Source organism: Lactuca sativa, chromosome 7 (genome assembly GCF_002870075.4).
Source record: "Lactuca sativa cultivar Salinas chromosome 7, Lsat_Salinas_v11, whole genome shotgun sequence".
Lineage (NCBI taxonomy): Eukaryota > Viridiplantae > Streptophyta > Magnoliopsida > Asterales > Asteraceae > Lactuca > Lactuca sativa.
The window spans coordinates 118525014-118550485 of NC_056629.2; the positions used below are offsets into that span (position 1 = coordinate 118525014).

The window sequence follows — 25472 nt, forward strand, 5'->3', positions numbered from 1 at the left end:
AATTCAACACGTAGAAATAGTTTTCAAAACTAGAACAATGAATTTGTGAATCTTGTAGTAAAATGTATTATTTTAAAAAGGATTCATGCAAATCATAAACAGGATTTTATGTATTATTACATGTAAATTTTTTAGGCTAAGTTTGAGACATGTCCTTGGAAACACTCCCACATAATCAGAGTGTAGGACTAGCACTTGTGACCAGAGTCTCTTGTAGGGAGAGCATGACTGTTGTGTTTAGATCTATACGGGACTGACAACCCCGCACCTCGCTGCTAGCTACAGCCGGACCGACAGGTCTACGGGTGACAAATTCATTAAGGATACAGGCCGTTGCGGGCTATATCCAGTCAGTTATGGTTATAAAACTCAAAACCTAGATAACAGATATTTACTTTTGTAATAATGAATCAAGTGAACTAACCTCAAAGTAATAACCGATTTAATTACTAGAGGGTATTACCAATAATATCTTCAGGACTTAGTTCATCATGTTTTCTTTTATTTAGTTTTTAAGATTAATATACTTCTCTGGGTGTAACTGCTTTTATATACACGAGTATGGTAAATACTTGCAAACATCAGTTTAAAACGGATATTCAACCTTCAACCTTAAGGGAAAATATAGGATTTTCCCGGGATAAACCGGCTATTCAAAACGGATTATTTTACAACCAACGGATATTCATATTCATTCCGCGACTCATTGGATTGTACATGTTCTGTACGAACCTGGAAGTCATGGAATGAATGGGTTTTCAAACACACTTTTCATAAGAAAATATAGGATTTTCTTGAGGAACACTTTACAAAAGGATTCAAGGAACATTTTTCCACCAAAACTAAATGCTTATGAACTCACCAGTTTTATGCTGATATTTTTCAAAACTGCTTGTATTCTCAGGGAATCAGTAGACAGGTACTTCTTGGATTAGAGGATCCAGAGCAATAAGAGTCATGTTCTTCTATATTTTGCATACTTTAGATGTATTTAAATCAAGTTTCAAACCGATGTAAACACTTTTTATGATTGTATTCAATGTTTGGTTGTGTTTACTATGCTTGCTATACAAATGTTGTGGTACTACACATGACGTCCTCCACCCCGGAACGCTTCCGCCATCATGGTTTCGGGGTGTGACACATGGATGGGTGATTTGATGTTACTTTCCGGTGACACACCAGAGTTGAAAATACCCGAAGCAATATGGTTCCAAAACTCGTGTCCCGACATTCCCCCGGAATAAGTACGGACAACCTCTCGCAAGAATGCAGAAAAACCGGGAGTCATGGCTTCATTGGGCTCATATAAGCCCATTCTCCAAGCAAACTCCACCAAGCTACACTCTCGGTACTCTCCTTCCAACCAGAAAACCAATGCATGCGGAAAGTTCAGGTCTTGAACATTGTCTTGAAAAGTCATGGTAGAGAATAACTCCACACAAAGCTCCTTATATAGTTTTTCTTGAATGGAAAATAAGTTGCTTCAGCCCTTGCATATGAAAGAAATCTCATTTCCCACAAAAGTTTTAGTAAGAAATGGGTTTAACTAGTCAAGGAGTCCAACCTACCTAAGTTTGTGCCAATTAACAGTTGGAGCTACAACAAATTATCGGTTGTGAAGCCACCCCAATCTGTTGGTGTATCTAGTAAGGACATCCCGAGATATGTTTGTCGGAAACACATAAAATGGTGTAAATTAGCAACCTCGCCTTGGTCATCTTGAACCTCACACCTTGGTGCCATTTTTCTGCCAAAACAAAACCAAAAACATACAACCATTTAATATTTAAAAAAAATGAAATATTGCTGGAATCCAGTATTCACGTCGTGAGCCTTGAGGACTCACGTTGTGAACTGGGTGCGAAGGCAGGCTGCATCAATACCCAAAATTGAACCATATTCCAACAAATCAAGGCAATAACCGCTAAGGGTTTTATATAACAACAATTTCAATCACGTTTAAGGGGCATGCATGATCAAATTCGGGAAAAATCATAGGTAATTTGTACTTTTCAACATATAACATAAACCCTAGCCCCTAAATGTGTTAAACTAGATAAAATAAAGGATTAAAACATGAAATGTTACCTTTAGCAATTGTTAAGTAAGCAAAAAGGTTGAGGTTGGGAGAAATTTCCAAAATCAAGAGTGGGGGGACTAGGAACCGTATTCACTTCGTGAGTTGGGGTAAAGTGGTGGTCAAAGTGTTTCTGATTTGTTTAAGTTGTGGTCCCGTGAGTTTAAAGTTCACGTCAAGAGCTTTTATGGCTCACGTCGTGAGTCCAGTGTGGGCTAACATATTTGGGCCAATTCGATTTGAATTCAAGTTGGGCCATAAAAAATTAGATCACATAAATCAGACTCACCCCGTATTACAATAAGGATTCACGTCGTGAGTCTTATCTGGACGTAAAACTCAGCCTAATTAACAATTCCAATTTATTTTAAAAACCCTTATTTTGTTTTACCACTTAAATTTAAAGTACACCACACTTGATTTTTACCATTCATTAGATTATTAGATGATTAGGTGATCAATTATCCTAAAAAAAACTAAAACAAAAGGCATAAACAAAAAGAAAATTCAAACCGAGCTCGGGTTGCCTCCCGAGAAGCACTTCTTTTTGTTGGAGTCATGAGCCGGACTCTATGCTACCTCACGTTGAATTATCTGAAGTGTCCATCACCATTTGAATTTTCTGCTCCTTCCATCTTCTTTTATACACTTGAACTCGTCGAATATATGCCTTTTTGGAGTTTTCTTTTTTAGCCTTCACCTCATTTACTTCAAGCTTGCATATGATCTCTTTACTCTCCAATTTTTCATTTCTTTGCTCTACGGGAACCATCTTTTCATCCACAGCTAAACTCGTTTCCTTAGAAGTAGCCTCGTCCTCATCACTTGATAAATATTCGCTTTCCTCACTCAACCAAGAAGTTGGATTTGTATAAGCAATTACTTCAAACACCAATGGAACAGATGCTCTTGGTTTGGTATTTTTGACTTGTTGAATTGTCTTTACTTCTTCTTCCATAAGCAATTCTTCAAGTTCATCTTCTTCTTTATCAATATTAAAAACTTCACCTTGAACATCACTTCCTTGGAAACCATCCTCTATTCCAAAAGTAGCTTCATTATCTCCTACTCTCAAGGTAAGCTTAGATTCGTGAATATCAACCAAGGCACCATTAGTGTTAAGTAGAGGCCAACCCAAGATGATTGGAACATCATGATCTTCTTTCATCTCCATAACCACAAAATCATTTTGAAAAACAAAATTCTCAATATTTACTAAGATGTCTTCCACAATGCCCCTAGGATGTGTCACTAAGCGGTTTGCCATGTGAATGGTCATTCTTGTAGCCTTCAACTTCGGAATATTGATTTCTTGATAAAATGAAAATGGCATTAAATTTATGCTAGCCCCAAAATCGGCTAAAACATAAGTCTTCAAATTATTCCCAAATTCACACGGAAGAGTGAGGTGTCCAGGATCTTTCATCTTCTTTGGTAACTCCCCCAATACAACCTTTGAACTCTGCTCACTAAGAACTACCTTGGAATTTTTCTTCAAATGCTGACGAGTATCTATCAAGTCTTGTAAGAACCGTGCATATTCGGGAATTTTAGATAACGATTCAATAAAATGAGTATTTATTGGAATATCCTTTACTTGCTTCATAAATTCCAAATGCTCCTGTTCCAGTGGATGACTATTAGCTTGGGACGGAAACGGTAAAGGAGGACGATAAGCTGAAACTTTTGCTGCATTTTTCTATTCAAACTCGACCCACATCGTGCGCCTTGAAGGCTCATGTCGTGAGTTTGGTGTTTCAGCAGAAATTTTTTCTTCGATTTTTGACTTTCTCGGATTTGGTTCAGAAGGTCGTGGCTCCACTTCTAGTGCTTCTAAGAACTCAAAAATAGCCTCTTCTTCAGTTTCAATCATCATGACTTGCGAATGAGGTTTTTTCTCGGGGATTTTTAGAGATAACTTATCTTGTACGAGAGTAGTTAGTTGACCTAGTTGGACTTTAACATTATGGATCGATGCTTGGTGATATCTTAGCAAAACTTGTTGTTCCTTCATGATATTCTGATGTTCCCTTATCACTGCATCCATTTCATCATGTCTTTTTTCAGAAGCCTCCATAAAACGAGCTAACACGTTCTCTAAGTCAACTTTCTTTTAGGCTGGTGGTGGTTCCTTTTGGTAGAAGCCTCGACCTGTCTGCCTATATTTTTCTTCTTTTTGCTTCTTGTAGTCTTCATATGGCAACCACTCCTTCTTGGGTCTTCTCCAATCTTCATCATATTTATCCCCACTAGAATTGCAAACTTGAGCCTTTTTATTTCCATGTTCATCCAAGTGGCATTATTTTGTCAAGTGTGGACCATTTCATCTTTCACATCCAACTCTAATAGCATGAATTAACTGGTCCATCTTGGTTATTCTTCTGTCCATGGTGTCAAGCATAGCTAGTACAGCAGCCATGTCTTCAGAATTTCCTCCCCTAATTCCTTTTTTTTCCTTCATTTCTTGGATTGTGGTACTCATGAGAATGCTTTGAAAATTCTTCAATCAACTCCTTCACTTCATCCGAATTTTTCTTAGTAAGTGGTCCTTGAAAATCAAGGAGTTTCCTTGTCATGACATTCACCGCATCATAAAAGACGGATACTTCTTATTGTATGTTGAGGTCATTTTGAAGACAATTCCTTAGCAACCCCTTATAACGCTCTCATGCCTCATAAAGTGATTCACCTGGAATTGCTCAAAGTTGGCTATTGCCTTTTTGAGTTTAGATATTTTTGATAGTGGGCAGAATTGTTCCAAGAATTGCTCACGCATCCGTGGCCAAGTAGTAATTGCACTGGGTGGAAGTGCTTTCAACCAATATCTTGCAGCTCCTTTAAAAGTAACGGGAAGCATCCTTAACAACACGGTCTCTTTGGAACATTTGGGATATTGAAATAGTTTGCAATGTCATTGACTTCATCTAAATGCTTGTAAGCATGCTCATGGTGAGACATCCCCTAATTTCTCGGCCAGAAAAGACTGATTTAATTTATGCTTTTAAAACAAAATCAGATTAATCTTTTTAAAAGATGTTGCAGAATTGGTCCCCAAAACAAAACATGATAGAAGTTTATCAAAACCTTCCTTTAAGAAATGTATATTTTCATTTTATATCAAAACCTCGGGATGTCATGTTCCGATACAGATCAAAAGCATAAACAATACATTATAAGCCTTACAATAGTTATTTACAACTATTGTCCTATAATCCAAAAATGTCTCATCATCATCCGACTATGCTCGGCGTCCACTACCTGTAATATAAAAAGCTGAGTGGGTCAGGCTTGGGAGCCTAGTGAGCATATAGGGTTTGCAACCCACATTAATAATAAACTTATTAAATTTATCAATCAATAATAACCATGGTTACCCATTCCCGTTATCCTCACTTTACGTCCCTAAACACCTATCACAAGAGATCTAGCCTAAGGATTATCATCGGGATGGACACTACTGCTAACGGGACTCCTTGGCCATACATGTCCTAAAGGCAACCATGATGGGGATGGAGTACACCAATGAACGTATAGTTCACCAACACCTACAGGATGCGAACCTGCTAGTGTTCCATTGGACTGTCTAGAAAGGTCCGTGGTCGTCATCTATACTCCGCTAGACGACTACAACAACAACAACAACAACATCGAGGCATCTCATCATTTTAACACACATCGACTATTTCGTTTACTCATGTTTTACCCAACATATTTGTAGATAAAATACATATACAGTTTAAAACTTGTATAAAACATTTATTCAACAGTCACCTCAAATAAACAATTAATATAATTACACATAGCACGTATTTTAAAGAAAATACTTCATATCTATGTGTCAGGTGAAAGTGACTAAACACTCACATGATTTAATGATAATCGGGTAGCACTTCATTTCCTAAAACGATCGTTTCTAATAAAACCAGGAGTTTTATTGAGAAATCGGGCTCTGCGAGGGATGGGCTTTAAAACCGAAAAGATAAATTTTTTCGCGTATTCCGACACTTCAGAACATAGTTTGGGTGTTTGGTATAATACCAGGGCTTTAGGGGAATTTGGAATGGAAGAGATATTGTTTAAGGGGTGAAAAATGACACTTTTCCAAAATATACCCAGGAGGTCTCGCACCCTTCTATTTATAGGGGCGAGGCTTCTGATATGAGGGCTGAGAAGTGAACAGGTGTCAGCAGATGCGAGGGTCAGGTGGAACGCACGTGCGAGGCTCTAGTTGTTGGCTTCTGATTGGACCGAGGTCTATGTCCGAGGGGTGCAAGGTGGCGCGCCTGCGAAGCTCGAACACGTCAGGAGGGCACGCGTCGGACGGAGGCGAGGCGGCTTCGGATGAGAGGAGTCACCTGGCAACGCGTCCTGCTTCGGTTGGCCCTCCCTTCGGTCGAATAAGCAATGAGCACATGGCATGCATGCGATAATTCGGGTCACGTGGCCGAAATCTGTCCATGCGAAATTCCTCGGATTTCGTGTTTTTTCTTGATTTTTTGTGCCAAAACTTCTAAAATCAATAACTTTTGCATACGGGCTCTGTTTTTGACGTTCTTTATATGCACGCGTAGGTAAAACTACGCTCTACAACTTTCGTTAAGACTTCATTGGCTAATTTTGATTTTAATTTTAATATTATTATTTTTAACATACCGGAATAGGAAATCCGTTAAAAATTCATAACTTCTTCATCTGACGTCCGTTTTCGTCTGTCTGTTTACCGTTGTACTACTATTGAAGAGACCTTCGATTCTCGTTTAGGTTGTGTCGGCTAAAAATTACTCGATCTAAAATTCGAGTTTTTAGTTATCTACTACTATGTTGAAACTTAGAAAAATTATAACTTCCTCATACGAAGTCAGATTTGGGTGTTCTATTTATGCATACTATCGGTTTAACGAACACTAAGACTTTCATTTAGATCACTAAGGCTAAAAATTATTTTATCAAAAACTCACTTTTTACGTCATTCGGCGTCGTGTCGGTTTTGTCGTGGAACTTCGACATGTCATAACTTCTTCGTTATAACTCGGATTTCGGTGTTCTTTATATATCCGGAATCCTTGTCACGACCACTACAACTTTCTTAATAGATATTGGCTTTATCTAATATTTATTTTCGATGCTCATTTTTATTTCTTAATTAATTAAATCCTAATAATTAAGCATAAAACACATAATTCACATAATAATCACATAATTCCTCTCCATTTCTTAAAAATGAGTTACAAAGGTTGACCTAGACTATTACATCATCAGTAATGCCTATCTTAGGGCGTTACAATTCTCTCCCCCTTAGGATGATTCCGTCCCCGGAATCACACACTAGCAAACAAATGCGGGTAGCGACTCATCATGTCACTTTCCGTTTCCCAGGTGAGATTTGGCCCATTCGTATGTTTCCAATGCATAAGCACTAAATCGATCATCTTGCGTCGCAACATCTTAGTCTTACTGTAAAACCAGTCAAATTCAGGTCAAAAATGATATTTTCAAAATGCTCGGTTTAAGTATACTAAGTGGTAGATATCATAACAAGGTTTCCAAAAATATAAAGAACACTAAAATCCGAGTTATAATGAAGGAGTTATGACCAATCGAAGATCTGTATCAATACCAGTAAGGCGCTGTTAAGCCTAAAATGCAAAATCTCAATAAAATATTTTTGACCTTAGGTATCTAAATAAAAGTCGTAGGTATCCCTAAACTGTGAGCATACATAAAAAGAACGCCCAAATATAACTTCGTATGAGGAAGTTATGATTTTTCGAAGTTTTAGATATAGCGGTAGACAGCTAAAAACTCGAAATAGAGATCGAGCGACTTTTAGCCAGCGCAACCTAAACGAGAACCAAAGATCTCGACAATAGTGATACAACGGTAAAAAGACAGACGAAAACGGGCGTCAGATGAAGAAGTTATGAATTTATAACGGAGTTTTCCTGTCCCGGCCTACTAAAAATAAATAATAAAACTAAAGTCAAAATTAGCCGATGGAGTCTAAATGAAAGTTGTAGAGCGTAGTCTCACCTACGCGTGGATATAAAGAACGTCGAAAACGGACTTCATATGAGGAAGATATGAATTTTTGAAGTTTATTAAATAATTAAAATATTAAATTTAATTATAAATACCCGATATTATCCGAAGGAGGAGGAGTCACCGGTCTGATCCGGATTACGCCCAGCGTAATGCCTCGATAGGCCCAGCATAATCCGAGGATTCAGACTCTATATAAAGGGTGCGAGGGTTCCGGGCATATTTGCTCATTTCTTCTCTTTCTCGTGTCGAAGCTCTGCTTTTAAACCCTCGGAGCCATCCTGAAGTCCCAATTTTCATATCCAAGTTTGGAAGGAAGTTTTACGCTCCCGAGATTCCTGAGAAAATTCGCTTTCTCCTGTGGAAGTTCTGCTCGATTATTGCCTTATCTTCTTCAACCCGCCTCTTCTACCAAGTGAGTTCATACCCGTATAACTATGTTTTCAAATGTCTTCTAAATGCTTTTATACACTTTTAAGGTGGGGGGCGGGGGGGGGGGGGGGGGGGGGGGAATACGAGTAAACACACGGCTAAAATCACGTGTAACATCGATCTTTTGCTATACTTTTCATACTGTTGTTTTAACTATCTTATGAAGTTATCATGCAAAACACCTCACAACACAACTTTACCCGCTTGGGATACAATATGTTTTATAAATAGAAATATGTTTTATTTATACATTTTCATACTACATCATATCAAGGGTAACCATTTCAACTATAACATGATGCTTTTACAAGAAAACTCAACTCATCATTACGCCTTTGTAACACAATAGAAAAGGAAATCATTTCATACAAACGATTTTTCATCATATTACTTGTGAACTTGTTGTTAGCAATCATGTAATGTCATATGGCTTTGATTGTACCAATTGAAAGTCCCCACCTATAACCAGAATCTCTTAGAGGGAGAGCGTGACAAGTGTGTATAGATCTATACGGGGTTGACGACTCCGCACCCTGACTATTAGCTACAGTCCCCGGGGTGACAAATGCCAACATTAGATATTGCGTCTAGTATGGTTATGATGAACTTACAACACGCAGAAACAATGACTCATGCACGTAGTAATACATAACTCAATCATGCTCGGGGGGTAATAACTATATTATAGGGTATTATCATCATGTTCAGAATTCACGATAAACACTGCTACAACTAGTTTTATTTTAATAATAAAACAATTCATTCCTAGTTTAAGTATGGCATATTTACTTACTGTTACAGTCTTGTTCATTAGAGACTGCCTGTTACTTTAGGAAAATAAGGGATTTTCCTGTATCCAAAACAATCAACTAATAGGAAAATAAGGGATTTTCCTGGTTCAAATACATACAATTTATACAACAATCATTCATACTCATTTCATACACTCATAAGAAAATATCGGATTTTCTGGAAAACATACACGAACTTTCGAATGGCATACATTTTCTCAAAACACTACTTATGAACTCACCAACTTAAATGTTGACACTTTTTCTTTGAAATAACTTGTATTCTCAGGAAATCGCTAAACCAGGTTAGCAACAGCTTTCGAAGACTTACGCTCAGGCATTAGTTTAATCTTTTGTACATCATATTGTAATTGACTTTTGCAAACATGTAATACTACAATCATGTAAACTTTTCAATTATGTATATGATGGTGGTGTGTACTTTCTTTACTATTCATTTGTTATGATATTGCACATGACGTCCTCCGCCCCCAAACATTTCCGCCGTTCAGGTTTAGGGGTGTGACACTTACGGTCAACGATTGCCTTTGGTTCTTCAATTAACCTCTTGTTTTCATTCAGCCTTAATTCAGAACTTGGAATTATGTCAGATACATCTCCTGTGAACTTCCTCAAATAACACACATGAAAAGTGTTATGAATACCCTCTAGTTCTTCTGGTAATTCTAGCTTGTAAGCTTGATTCCCGATCCTCTGAAGAACTTTAAACGGCCCAAACCTTGGACTCAACTTTCCCCTTTTACCAAATCTTATAAGTCCCTTCCACGGAGAGACTTTAAGTAAAACCGAATCTCCAACTTCGAATGATATCGGTTGTCTTTTCTTGTCAGGATAGCTCTTTTGACGATCTTGAGCAGCTAGCATCCTTTTCCTAATCACTTTCAACTTTTCAGCAGTCTGATGGACTATTTTAGGTCCCATAAACTGCTTTTCCCCAGCTTCCAGCCAACATGACGGCGTTCGACATTTTTCTCCATACAAAGTGTGATAAGGTGTCATCTTGATGCTTGAGTGGAAACTATTATTATAGGAAAATTCTACCAGAGGTATATGTTCATCCCAGTTACCTTGGAATTCCAGGGTACATGCTCTCAGCATATCCTCCAACTTTTGAATTGTCCGTTTTCTCTGACCATCGGTTTGCGGATGGTAAGTTGTACTCAAACACAACTTGGTACCCAATTCCTCTTGTAGACTCCTCCAAAATCTTGAGGTAAAACGGCTGTCACGATCTGATACAATCGTTAACGGAACACCGTGAAGCCTCACAATTTCCTTCACGTAAGAATTTGCAAGCTTATCCATAGACCATTTCTTGTTGGATGCTATGAAATGCGCACTCTTAGTGAATCGATCAACGACCACCAAAATCATGTCGTGACCGTTCTTTGTTCTGGGCATTTTAGTCACGAAATCCATGGTGATATCTTCCCATTTACCCATGGTTACAGGTAAAGGTTCTAAACTCCCATATGGTTTCTGATGTTATGCCTTAACCCTAGCACATGTCACACACTCGGCCACATACTTAGCAACATCGAGCTTCATAGTCGGCCACCAGTAGTAAGGTTTTAGATCCCAATACATTTTTGTGCTGCTGGGATGAATCGAGTACATGGTCTTGTGAGCTTCTTCCATCAGAAGATCTCTTACTCCTCCCGTCTTAGGTACCCAAATCCTATCTTGGAATAACTTCAGTCCTTGACCGTTTGTATTAAACACTAATGTTTTTCCCAAATGTTCTTCCTTTCGGTCATTTTTCTCTAAAGCTTCCTCTTGAGCTTTCTTTATACCTTCCACAATTGTCGAGACAACTTCAATTCTCAACGCTCTTGGCCTTCTCTTTTCAAGGTTTACCTTCCGACTGAGAGCATCAGCGGCAACATTTGCTTTACCAGGGTGGTAAAGTATCTCACAGTCGTAGTCCTTGAGTAACTCTAGCCAGCGTCGTTGCCTCATGTTCAATTCCTTCTGATTAAAAAGATATTGAAGACTCTTATGATTGGTGAAAAGTTTGCATTTAGTACCATAAAGATAGTGCCTCCATATCTTTAAGGCGAATACCACCGCTGCCAACTCCAGATCATGAGTGGGGTAGTTCTTTTCATGCTCTTTCAATTGTCTCGATGCATACGCTATCATTTTATCCCTTTGGGTCAGAACACAACCTAACCCAACTCTAGATGCATCACTATAAACTGCGAAGTCATCAACTCCTTCAGGCAAAGAAATAATCGGTGCTTCACACAATTTCTTCTTTAACTTCTCGAAAGCTTCCTTATGCTTCTCATTCTAAGTAAAAGTAGCTCCTTTGTGGTTCAAAGCTGTTAATGGAGTCGCGATCAAAGAAAAGCCTTCGATAAATCTTCGATAGTATCCAGCTAATCCTAAAAAGCTTTGGATCTCTGTAGAACTTTTTGGTTGTTCCCACTTCATCACAGCTTCAATCTTCACTAGGTCAACCATTATCCATTCTTGGTTAACCACATGACCCAAAAATTGGACTTCTTGAATCCAAAATTCACATTTGGAGAACATTGCATACAACTTCTCCTTCTTTAATACCTCTAACACTTCTCACAAGTGTTTACCCTGTTCCTCCTGGATTTTCGAGTAAATCAGAATGTCATCTATGAACACTATCACGGATTTATCTAGGAATGGTTTACAAACCCTAATCATTAAATCCATGAAAGCTGCTCGAGCATTGGTTAGTCCAAAAGACATAACCAAGAACTCATAGTGTCCATATCTTGTTCTGAACGTAGTCTTCTCAATATCTTGCTCTCTTACCTTTAGCTGATGATATTCTGACCTAAGATCGATCTTCGAGAAATAGCTCGAACCTTGCAACTGATCGAACAGGTCATCAGTCCTTGGCAACGGGTACTTGTTCTTTATTGTTGCCTTATTCAGCTCTATGCAATCGATGCACATTCTCATGCTCCCGTCTTTCTTCTTTACGAATAACACCGGAGCTCCCCAGGGTGATGAACTAGGTCGAATAAAACCTTTGTCCAATTGAAGTTGTGTCATAAGCTCTTTCATTTCTGTTGGTGCTAATCGATACGGTGCTTTTTCTATTGGTGTCGTTCTTGGTAACAAGTCGATACGGAATTCTACTTATCGATCAGGGGGTAATCCATGAAGATCTTCGGGAAAGACTTTCGGATAGTCACACACCACCAGAATATTATGCACCTCCTTCTTTTCCTTCTTAGCATCGATCACGAATTCTAGATATGATGTACATCCCTTGGCCAAACACTTTTTGGCTTTCCTTTGGGAAATGATTCCAGAGTTTACTCTGCGTTTATCTCTATACACCATAAACGACTCTTTCCCTGGCGGTTTTACTTTTACTATCTTCTTCCTACACAATATTTCGACATCATTGGTGCTAAGCCAATCTATTCCTAGAACTATGTCGAAACCATTTAACTCGATAGGTAATAATTCCTCGTGGAACTTATTCCCACTCAATTCAATGAAGAAATTTTTCATACGATGGCTAACAGGTATAAACTTGCCACTAGGAACCTCGACTATTAAAGCATTAACTAGTCTATCTACAGGCAAAGCTACTTTTCTACCAAATTCATGCGAAATAAAGGAGTAATTGGCTCCAGAATCAAACAAAATTTGGGCATGCAATTTGTTTATGAGAAAGGTACCTAAAGCGACATCAACTTCTTCTTTCGCAACTTCAAGTGTCATCTGAAAGGCACTCGCCTTTGGCTTTGGTGGAAGATTAGGCTTTGTTGCATCCTTCTTCTTCGGGCAATCCTTCAAAATATGCCCTTCTTCATTGCACCCAAAACAGACGTTCTTATTGAAGGTGCATTCATTGGCATAATGCCCAAGCTTTCCACATTTGTAACAAGTGACTTCCTCGCTGCATTTCCCAGCATGTTTCTTCTTACACTTGCCACACCACTTGGCTTCGGCTCCTCCTCCGAATTTCCTCGAACCAGTCTTCGAGAACTTGTTCTTTTTATTGGAACCCGAAGTTCCTTCAAACTTTCTCTTTTCGCCAACTTCAACCTTGGCGGTAGCTCTCCCCTGAATCATATCTTCAACAAACTTGGCAGCCCAGATAGTTGCCTCCAAGGTAGCATGGCGTACTGGCATCGCATACTCCCATGGAACTCCCTTTGCATATCTATCAATTTTTGTCAGCTCATCTGGGACAATACGCAAAGAAAACTCCATTTTTTCTGTGAAGCTATTTGTATATTCATCAACGGTCATACTTCCCTTCTTCAACGTTAGGAATTGGTTTTCTAGCTCAAGCATATTTGGGGCCGAGCAGTACTTGCACTTGAAGTGCACCAATAACTCTGCCCAAGTCAGTTATAATGGCTCATTAGGGCTTAAGGTTTTCCCCAGAGTGTTCCACCAACGAGCAGTACTACCTATGAACTGACGCACTACAAATGTGGTTTGTAACTTGCCTTGGCAACCATGTGTCATTAAAGCCAATTCCATTTCCGACATCCAATCCATTACTCCGACGGGATCTTCTTTTCCAGTGAAGGTTGATGGCTTGCAAGTCATAAAGTCTTTATACTTTCACCCATTTCTCTCCACTGTACTTCGTGGTTATTTCTCCTAACCACAAGCGGTTCACTATGACCAACAGATCTACTGGTGTTTCCTTCTTCAGATTGATTGTCATTTAATTCAGGTTGTTCAACAGGAATTGACTATTCACTCCTGTTGTTTAGCAACATTTGCCTTATTTCCTCCCTTTGTTCACCCATCATTGTCTGAATCATGGCTTGTACTCCAGCCATGGTGATGGGTTCTGGTCCAGCTCCTACTACAGGCACATGTTCCACTACTTGGGGTTAAGGTTGTTGGTTTCTATTTTCATTTCCAACTCCACTTCGAGTTCTTTCCATTTCGATCTATATGCCAAATAAGGCGAATTTAGTTCTTTATTCATGATAGATATTTAAATTTCCCCTTATCACTCCGAAACATTTACATGTTAGTTCTAATATCGTAATCGTACGCTTAGAATCCTATACACATAAGGTTTCTAGATCTGGTCGGCAACAGACCATAGATCCGAACAAATAATGGCATATATGGTAAACATATAGCATTACGCACATAAAAGCATTTTAGGCATCTTTCCTAAAATAAACTAGTGCTCGTGTCTAAAATATACTAGACACTCATCTCACGATTATCACTTAGCATTCTAAGTTTAAGTCTAGAAACCCTACAAATTCCTAGTTCGCTTAAACTAATGCTCTGATACCAACTGTGACATCCCCTAATTTCTTGGCCAGAAAAGAATGATTTATTTTATGCTTTTAAAATAAAATCAGAGTAATCTTTTTTAAAGATGTTGCGGAATTGATACATATCAAAAGCATAAACAAAACATTACAAGCCTTACAACAGTTATTTACAACTATTGGCCAATAATCCAAAAATCTCTCATCATCATCCGACTATGCTCGGGGTCCACTACCTGTAATATAAAAAGCTGAGTGGGTCTGTTTGGGAGCCTGGTGAGCATATAGGGCTTTCAACCCACATTAATAATAAACTTATTAAATTTATCAATCAATAATAACCCTGATTACCCATTCCCGTTATCCTCACTTTACATCCCTAAACACCTATTACAAGGGACCTAGCCTAAGGATTATCATCGGTATGGACACTACTGCTAAGGGGACTCCTCAGCCATACGTGTCCCAAAGGCAACCATGAGGGGGATGGAGTACACCAATGAATATATATTTCACCAACACCTACAGGATGCGAACCTGCTAGTGTTCCACTGGACTGTCTATAAAGTTCCGTGGCCGTCATCTATACTCCGCTAGACGACTACAACAACAACATCGAGGCCTCTTATCATTTTAACACACATCGACTATTTCGTCTACCCATGTTTTACCCAACATATTTGTAGATAAAATACATATACAATTTCAAACTTCTATAAAACATCTATTCAACAATCACCTCAAATAAACAATTAATATAATTACATATAGCACGTATTTTAAAGAAAATATTTCATGTCTATGTGTAAGGTGAAAGTGACTACACACTCACATGATTTAATGATAATCGGGCAGCACTTCGTTTCCTTAAACAATCGTTTCTAATAAAACCAGGAGATTTATTGAGAAACTAGGCTCTACGAGGGTTGGGGTTCAAAACCGAAAAGACAAATTTTTCCAGGTCTTTGGGCACTTCGGAACTTATTTTGGGTGTTTGGTATAATATTGGGGCTTTGGGGGAAGTTAGAATGGAAGAAATATTGTTTAAGGGGTGAAAAATGACACTTTTCCAAAATATACCCAGGAGGTCTCGCACCCTTCTATTTATAGGGGCGAGGCTTCTAATATGAGGGCTGAGAAGCGAACAGGTGTCAGCAGATGCGAGGGTCAGGTGGAACGCACGTGCGAGGCTCCAGTTGTTGGCTTCTGCTTGGACCAAGGTCTAGGTCCGAGGGGTGCAAGGTGGCGTGCCTGCGAAGCTAGGACACGTCCGGAGGACACGCATTGGACGAAGGCAAGGCGGCTTCGGATGCAAGGAGTCACCTGAGCACGCGTCCTGCTTCGGTTGGGCCTCCCTTTGGTCGAATCAGCAATGAGTACGTGGCATGCATGCGAAAATCCGGGTGACGTGGCCGAAATCTGTCCATGCGAAATTCCTTGGATTTCGTGTTTTTTCTTGATTTTTTGTGCCAAAACTTCTAAAATCCATAACTTTTGCATATGGGCTTCGTTTTTGACGTTCTTTTTATGCACGTGTAGGTAGAATTACGCTCTACAACTTTCGTTTAGACTTCGTCAGCTAATTTTGACTTTAATTTAATATTATTATCTTTAACAGACCGGGACAGGAAATCCGTTAAAAATTCATAACTTCTTCATCCGACGTCTGTTTTCATCTGTCTTTTTACCGTTGTACTACTATTGACGAGACCTTCGATTCACGTTTAGGTTGTGCCAGCTAAAAATCACTCGATCTAAAATTCGAGTTTTTAGCTGTCTACTGCTAAACTGAAACTTAGAAAAATCATAACTTCCTCATACTAAGTCAGATTTGGGCGTTCTTTTTAAGCATACTCTAGGTTTAACGAACACTACGACTTTCATTTAGATCACTAAGGCTAAAAAGTAGTTTATCAAAAACTGACTTTTTACGTTATTCAGCATCGTGCTGGTTTTGTCGTGGAACTTCGACAGGTCATAACTTCTTCGTTATAACTCGGATTTTGGTGTTCTTTATATATCATGAATCCTTGTCACGACCACTACAACTTTCTCAATAGATATCGGCTTAATCTAATATTTATTTTTCACGCTCATTTTTATTTTTAATTAATTAAATCTTAATAATTAAGCATAAAACACATAATTCACATAATAATCACATAATTCCTCTCCATTTCTTCAAAATGAGTTACAAAGGTTGACCTAGACTATTACATCATCATTAATGCATATCTTAGAAACACAGGCGTTACACATGGTCCTTTCCATAAAATGGTACATCCTTAAGTGCAGCAAGAATGTGTCCTTTCAACTCGAATGTTGAGGTGGCGGGAATTGTAGGTTGTAGCAGAACGAGACCAATATCGTCTCTTATCCGCTTCTTGTATGCTCTCATGGACATATCCATAATATTTGCCATTTCGTTTTCTAGCTTGTCTCCGGGTTCACTCCTTTCTAATGCAAATTCAGGCTCGGATTCGTAATCGGATTCTTATGGGTTAGATATTTAATCAAAGTTTTCTATCTTGCTTTTATCCTTTGCTGATGTACTTGACTCTCCCGCTTTCTTTCTTGGCTTCTTTCCAAAGACTGATTTAATATCCTTGAAAGGTGATTTCTTTGGTGGTTCGTTCACTCCTACGTTCTTATCCGTCTTTCTGTGAATGGCTGACTCTGGATCTTCAAGTGGTGGCGTCAAAGGCATGTTGGAACCTTTGGTCATGAACTACTGCAAAATAAACAAAAATAAAAACGTAAAACTGAACAACAATAAAGAAAAAGAAAATTGATTGGATTCACGTCGTGAGCCTTAAAAGCTCATGTCGTGAGTTCAGTTCTGAACAAAAAATACTAAGCTGAAAAATAACTTTTTGCAGGTTTTACCCCACAAAAAGGATCAATTAACCTAAAGCAAATGAATTAACAACTATAATGGTCGTTCCCCGGCAACGACGTCAAAAACTTGATGTGTGCAAATTATACCTACTAGTTTTAAATTTATTTCCTAACTAACTTAACTAACCAATATGCACCTAAGTAGTGTACCTAGTCGGATTGTAATGTAGTTTAGGTAAGTTGGGGTCGAACACAGGGAAGAATTTTAATTAATTAATCTAACTACTATTAAGTTAACCTAAGATTCGAGCAAAGTAATGGTTTTTATCTTATTTTGCAAGTTTAGGTGAACTTAAATTATCAACAACTATCAAATTAATAAAACACTTCTGTTAATTTGAATCCACTTTCCCTCAATGGTTTATATATTAATTATGACAATTCTGTTGGTTACCAATTAAAATATTATTAGCAATTCAATTCCAAATTTACTAATATTTAATTAATTCATGTAGAGCTATGTATGGTCACATAATTATCACATAATCAATTTATTAAATAGAATTGGAGCTATGTAAGATTGAGTTGAAAAACACAATTATGTTCATAATATGAGTTCTCTAGCACAGCTTAATTCAATTACTTAACTAAGATTGGTTTGATCTTAGCTCTAATAATCTAATGTTCACTAAATTAATAGGTATTCAAATTCATGCAAATTAATGGTCATTAACTACACAGAATAAGAAGTTTAAGCAATCTAGTTATCAAATCAAGCATGCTAGGTATAATCAATCAAACACAAGACATTAACTAACAAGAAAAGTCTAAATCTATTTAATCAAACCATGAGTTCCAGCTTCATCTAGCTAATAGAAGCAGCTAGATTTAGCTACTCATTCTAACAAATGAACACAAACAAGTTATAATCAAAAATATGTTTAAAGTACCAAAGTAAAAAATCGAATTATGAACTTCTTCTTCCTTGGTGTTCAAACCAATTTCCTAGCCTTCAAACTCTCTAATTTTCGACTTCTGGAACCTCTCTAAATCAGCCAACCTCCTTAAAGTCGTAGGGATTAAAGAATTATATAGTTTTGGATTTTGCCCGACTCACGTCGTGAGGATAAGTGTCTCGTGTCGTGATTCCTGTAATAATCTGTATCCAACACGAATTCTTTCTTCGCGATGTCTATCTTCTACAAAGTCCACACTCACGTCGTGAGCTATAACTCCTCACGTCATGAATACGTGTTTTTACTGGATTTTTCAACTTTTAAGCCTTTATCCTCCAAAGTTCCATTCTTTAACACTTTTAGTCCCTTTTCTTCAAAATGTCTTCTTTTTGGCTGCAAAATATAAATTAACCTTATAAGTACCATTTATCTATGCAAATAACCAAAATGTTAATTAAAATGTAATTAAATATTGCCTAAAAGTATGTATAAATATGGAAATATCAATTTTAATCCATAAATGGATTTTCAAGCTTGCACACTCTATTGGGGTATTTGGCATCCATAAAACCTTCTGGATGACACATGTAAACATCTTCAGCCAGCTTCCCATTAAGGAAAGTAGTTGACATCTATCTGCCAAATTTCATAATCATGAAATGCAGCGATAGCCAACATAATCCTAATAGACTTGATCTTGGCCACTGGTGAGAAGGTCTCATCATAGTCAACCCCCAGTGTTTGAGTAAAGCCCTTCACAACCAATCGTGCTTTGAACGTATGCACTGTCCCATCCATGTTGGTCTTCTTCTTGAAGTTCCACTTGCACCCGACTATCTTGCGACCTGGTACATTGTCAACCAAGCTCCAAACTTGATTGTCATACATGGACTGAATCTCACTGTCCATAGCCTCCTTCCACTTTGTAGAATCTGGGCCCGTCATGGCTTCCTTGTAGTTGTTAGGTTCATCCAAATTTATCTGTGTATTATCACTGATAAACGTATCATCTTCAGTTGTTATGTGGAAACCATACAACACAGGTGGAATACTAACTCTACTGGAACGTCTTAGAGTTAAGGACTCACCAACTGTTTCAATAGGAATTTCTTCCTCAAGTTTATCTCTAGTGTTAGAGGTTCCTTCATTGCTTGACTCTTGAAGCTCTTCAAGATTAATTTACCTCCCACTGTCCTCTTGGCAAATGATTTCTCTCTCTCAGAAAACCCCTCTCCTCACTACAAAGAACATGTTGTTACTCGGTCTATAGAAAAGATATCCAAAAGATTTATATTGGGTAGTTGATCAAAATACACCGCTCACTGCGAGGTTCAAGCTTTTCGTGAGTCTCTTGTCTTACAAAAACCTCGCAACCCCAAACCTTGATATGTGCTAACAAGGGAACCTTCCCTATCCATGTCTCGTGAGGTGTTTTGGCAACCTTCTTAGTTGGGACTAGGTTAAGGATGTGGGGGGAAGTCTCTAAGGCATAACCCCAAAATGAGATAGGTAACGAAGCTCGACTCATCATGGAACGAACCATGTCCAACAAGGTTTGATTGCGCCTCTCAGCCACACTATTGAGCTGTGGTGTCCTAGGCGGCATCAATTGTGAAACAATTCCACATTCCTTAAGATAGTCAAGGAACTCGATACTAAGGTACTCTCCACCCCTATTGGATCTGAGCATCTTTATCTTCCTGCCCAATTGATTCCCCTCTTCTTGTTTAAACTCTTTGAACTTTTCAAAGGTTTCCGACTTGTACTTGATTAAGTAGATATACCCATATCTACTATAATCTTCGGTGAACGTAACATAGAATCGGTTAGCATCCCTTGTGGTGGATCTGAAGAGCCCACACACATCGGTGTGTATGACATCTAATAATCCCTCACCTCTTTCACAAGTACCAGTGAAAGGTGATTTGGTTATCTTTCCAAGTAAACAAGATTCACATGTGTCATCTGACTTTAGGTCAAACGAATCCAACATTCCATCCTTTTGGAGTTGATCTATGCGCTTCTTGTTGACATGTCTAAGACGAAAATGCCATAAGCATGCCTTGTCTAAACCATTAGACGAATCGATATGCAACACATTATTCCCTAAGTTGTCTGCAACCATCATAGTTTCATATACACCATTACAAGGCAATGCTTCAAAATATAAAGTACCATTATAGAAAGCATTAATAGAACCAATTTCATTATTAAATGAAAATCTAAAACCTTGTATGTACAAACCATGAAAAGAAATAATATTCCTCGTCGTTTCTGATGAGTAGCAACAATCATTCAATTCTAAACCTAACCCACTACTAAGCACTAAAGAATAAATCCTGACCATGGTGACAGGTGACGATTTCCTATTCCCCATTATCAGGTTCATCTTCCCATACTCCACATCCCTATTTCTTCTTATCCCCTGCAAATTAGAACAAATGTGAAAACCACATCCTGTATCAAGGACCCAAGAACTAGCATGTAATGAGTTATTAGATTGAATATTATAAATACTTGCGAAGGAGGGTTGTATCTTCCCATCCTTGATGTCCTGCAAGTATTTTGGGCAACTTCGTTTCCAATTCCCTTTGTCGTGACAGTAGAAGCATTATGCTTCTTTTAGATCAAATGAAGGAGTAGCAAAACCACCTTTTCCTTTGAATCCATTTGAAGAAGATACATCATGGGACTTTCCCTTGTGATTCTTAGAGGGAGCTTTCCTCTTCTTCCCCTTCCCTTATCCAATAGCCAGGACTGGGGCAGCAGCAGTAGGAGTGGTTGCCACAGCTTTGCCTTTCAACCCACTTTCAGCAGTTCTCAACAGACCTTGAAGTTTGCTTCAGGTGACTTCCTCTTTGTTCATATGATAAGTCGTCTTGAACTGATCATAACAGGGAGGTAAAGAGTGGAGAATGATATCAATCTCCAACTCTTCATGAAAGTTGACATTCAACTTGAGCAGACGATCTGCATACCTTTGCATCCTTTGCAAGTGGCTTGTGATGGACTCTCCATCTTTCATCTTGTTCGTTATCAATGAGGCGACAATTTCGTACCTTTCTTGATGCACACTTTGATGGTACTTTTCCATCAAATCTTGGCACATCTTGTAAGGCCAGTAGTCCTCGTAGAACCGCTGCGGCTCAGGAGTCATAGTGGCTACCATTATACATGACACCTTTGTCGTGTCCTTTTCTTAAACCCTATACTCAACTATTTCTTCAGCGGAAGCTTTAGTTTCATCTATCTCTTTGAGCTTTTTGCCGAGGACGTATTCTTTCTCCTCGTATCGAAGGGCCATGTGTATGTTGCAGATCCAATCATTGAAATTGGACCCATTGAAGGTGACCCTCCTACAAATGTTCATAAGAGAAAAGAAGCTTGAGGAGTTGGAGTTCGAGTTTGAGCCGGAAGCGTTGTTTGAGCCAGACATCTGAAAAAGAAAAGGAACAAAGTTTAGACTAGATAATCAATCCTTAATATAACACCCAAATGAAATATTAAGGCTACGACCCAACACTATAATTCATAATTCAGAAGAGGGATGTCGTAATCCAATTGCAAATTATATGAAGGCAGGTAAATGACGATTTACCAATTCCACTACGAAAAACAAAATAAAGAATTAGGTTTTAAATGAAATGAAATTTCTAGATTCTTTTGAGATTCATTGAACTTTTCAATGGCATGTTTAATCTCGATTATGCCCTTCAAGTTTGTGACTGGGATACCGAGGATCACAAACAAGGTGTGAATAACCATGTAAATTAGTTTGGCACTCTCTAGTCATTTACCACCTAATCAATGTGTCAGTTAACCACACACGCTCCATTAATCTATTATAATTCTCGAGCTACCCTTTGCCACCCTTGTTAGTCCAAGTTAGTGTGTTGGTTAACCATGCATGCTCCACTAACGACTTGGCAAGGTGCAAAGTGCAATTTCATGGAATAGCATCATTTTCACATTTTTGCTAAAGTAACTAAGATTAGGAATTTATAAAAACATTTAGTTACTTTATAATATTCATTATACTTATTAATGAGGAATCAATGTCCTATCCTACCCGTTCGGCTCACAACCCTCCACTAGTCAAGAGTGCGGTGGGTTAGAGTGGATACCCAGCGGCGGTCATTTTACAGGCCGCTTCCTTAATCAACCCAAATAGACCAACTTCATGAATGAGGCCTAGCTACTAACGGTAAGACCGATTCATCTTTTATATATATATATATATATATATATATATATATATATATATATATATATAAGTATTAAGCTAATAATATTATAATAGTATAAGGGTTGTATTTTAAACTTTTAAAACATTAGGGTTTTAAAATTTAATATTTCAAAATTAAAACTTTTAATCAAATTTTAAATTCCAAAACTTGAGGGCATGTTTTGAAACCATTCAAAACTTCTAGATCAAATTTCAAAACAATTAAATTAATCATATAATTTACCCTTATTATAAATTTGACCTTATCTTTTCTTACTTGGTAAGAAAATTCAAATCAAATTTTAAAAATAATTAATTTATCACAAAATCTCATAATTATCTTAAAATTTGACAATTATCTTCCAATTAGATGAGGATATACATTACCATATTAAAAACTTCGAATTTATTCATTAAAAACAACTTATGGTAATTATCCAAATCTAATTTAGGCCAAAAATCTGAAAAATCTGCCATCTGACGAACCAACTCGTCGAGTCAGGACATGACTCGTCGAGTTGGTCCAACTCGTCGAGTTCCTTCAGAGGACTCCTCGAGTCCACCAGTCAGAGACCAAAATCGAAAAAAATTGCATCATATAATAGAAAAATACCCTAAGCTCTGTACCGTTGATGGGTTTTGAGCACTACAACATTCCTATGGTGCACATGCAACCCTAATGCTTTGGATCTAGGTTTTTCTCAAATTATACATGCAAATTGTCATCTAAAGCATAAACCCTAATCTAGCATACAATTTTCAAAATTGATAACTTAAACATAGTTAGAAGAATACCTTTTCTTTGTTGATTGATTGATCTTGACCTTCAAGAACTCAGTGCCTCAATTATTGCACCTCTAGTGGAGTCACAAACACCAACTAGCAATAGATGAACAAAAGAGAGAGGATGGAGGCTACTAAAATCGGTTAGGGTTCTCTATGAAAACATAGGACCGATTTCAACTTGCCAATGGGTCCTTGTATACTTGTGTTGCTAGGGTTTTTGACTGAAACACTAATTCTCTACTTAGGCCTTAAGCAATCAATGGAACCCTTCTAGAAGTCCCTTGGATGAATTCTTCTATCCATAGAATTCTTCCACTCCTTCTATTAGAAGTCCACAACCCAACTTGCAACTAACAGTAAATTGCAATATCAGTCCCCATACATTTAATCAAGCTCTTTTGATCACCAAATTAATTTCAGATGAATACCAATTAAAATATTATGATTTCTCAATTAATATATTATTCTATAATATATTAATAAATCATCTATCAACCTCTTTCTCATAATTCATCCTATCAAGTTGTTATGGTGAAGGCAACCCAAAAGGACCATGCTACTATCGATTAAAATGCATACCAATTATAGTTATGGGCTTAGACACCTAATCCAACATTTCCCTACTACTCAAACACCCGATCATGCCAAAGACCAAACCAATGAACTAAACACACGGGTATTCACGACACAACTATGAGTCCAACATATATAAGTGAAATCTGTGATGGTTCACGACATGTCAGGACACTATCCAACCATTGGAATGAGAAGCTCATGGTTTCTCACCGTTCTTGCCATCACCCAATCCACAGACATGAAGACTCCCGACCAGCACCCGGTGGACCTGTAGGCACACAACTATTATCCCACCGACCTGCAAGAACCCAATCAACATCCTATTCAACACTTACCAAGAACAACAAGAGCCATGCAATTCTGTAACACATAACCCTTCCACGGTATAAGTTGCCATCAACAAATCATCAGACGAACCATACCATAAGGTTGGACCAAGTGTTTTTCACGCTATCATACTCGGTCTACATACACCCCTCACGATAATATTTATGGAACTTTCAACATTTCACAATGTCCATGGGAAAACACAACGCTCCTCAAGCTGACTATGTCCCTTCTTCATCATAACCTTACCCAAAGGGTGAAGTACCAGTGGATTAAATGAAGCGACGAACCTTAACCGCTCAAAGAAGCACCCATTTTTTATAAACTAAACAACGTCACTCCGACATTCGAACTCCCAGTAACAAAGAACAAGTTCTAATTTAAGCCTACTAGGTACAAAAATTCAACAACCAAACAGTCGAGATTACACATACACAGAGACCCATATATACACCTTACAGATCTTGACGAAGTGTTGACTCCTCAATTGCACATTTAACTTATATAGCCTGAAGCCTTCGAATAACCTCAACTATTGATGAGAAATGAAATAATAAAAAATGGATAGAAAACTAAACCTGATGATCCAATAGATACTGAACAAATCCCATGCAAATATGATCTTATTGAACTCTGAATTCGATCGACATATCAACCATGGCCCATCTCAACCAAGGATAAGTGACCATACTACGAGCTAACCATGTTCTCTATATCTGATGAGCAACATGTACGACTCAAATGCTCTTTTCTCAAGATCCTTGACATTTCCAGAAGAAACTATTGACCATAAAAACTTCCTTAGCCCATAGCTTTCTTCTAAGAGAACAACATATGCATTCATGAAGACATAAGCATAACAGAAACTTGTTATGCACTCGCAATCTGACAAGCTCTTAAATTCTCTGTGAACATGGAGGACTCAAATGGATCCCTGAGAAACACAAAAATAAACTTCCTAACCATGTGCACTTCGATGGTAGCCCTCTTTCCTTTTCTTATACATCAATAAACCCGAACCAAAATCTAGCACCTGAACGGTAGATCCCTCTAACCCTTTGTGCCGAAACCATAAAAATCGAATTAGACGATCATCCTCCAAGCAGAACATCCAGTTCTCCGCCACTTAGGGTTCGATCCATCATCAACTAT

The 25472-nt window shown here is 38.0% G+C and overlaps 1 non-coding gene across 1 annotated transcript; it reads left to right on the forward strand.

The window, feature by feature from the left end:
- Nucleotides 1-4702: 4702 nt before the first annotated feature.
- On the forward strand, nucleotides 4703-4808 carry LOC111897071 (small nucleolar RNA R71). Its single transcript, XR_002852087.1, has one exon. It is a non-coding gene; the product is annotated as a small nucleolar RNA R71 (small nucleolar RNA).
- The last annotated feature ends 20664 nt before the right edge of the window (nucleotides 4809-25472 follow it).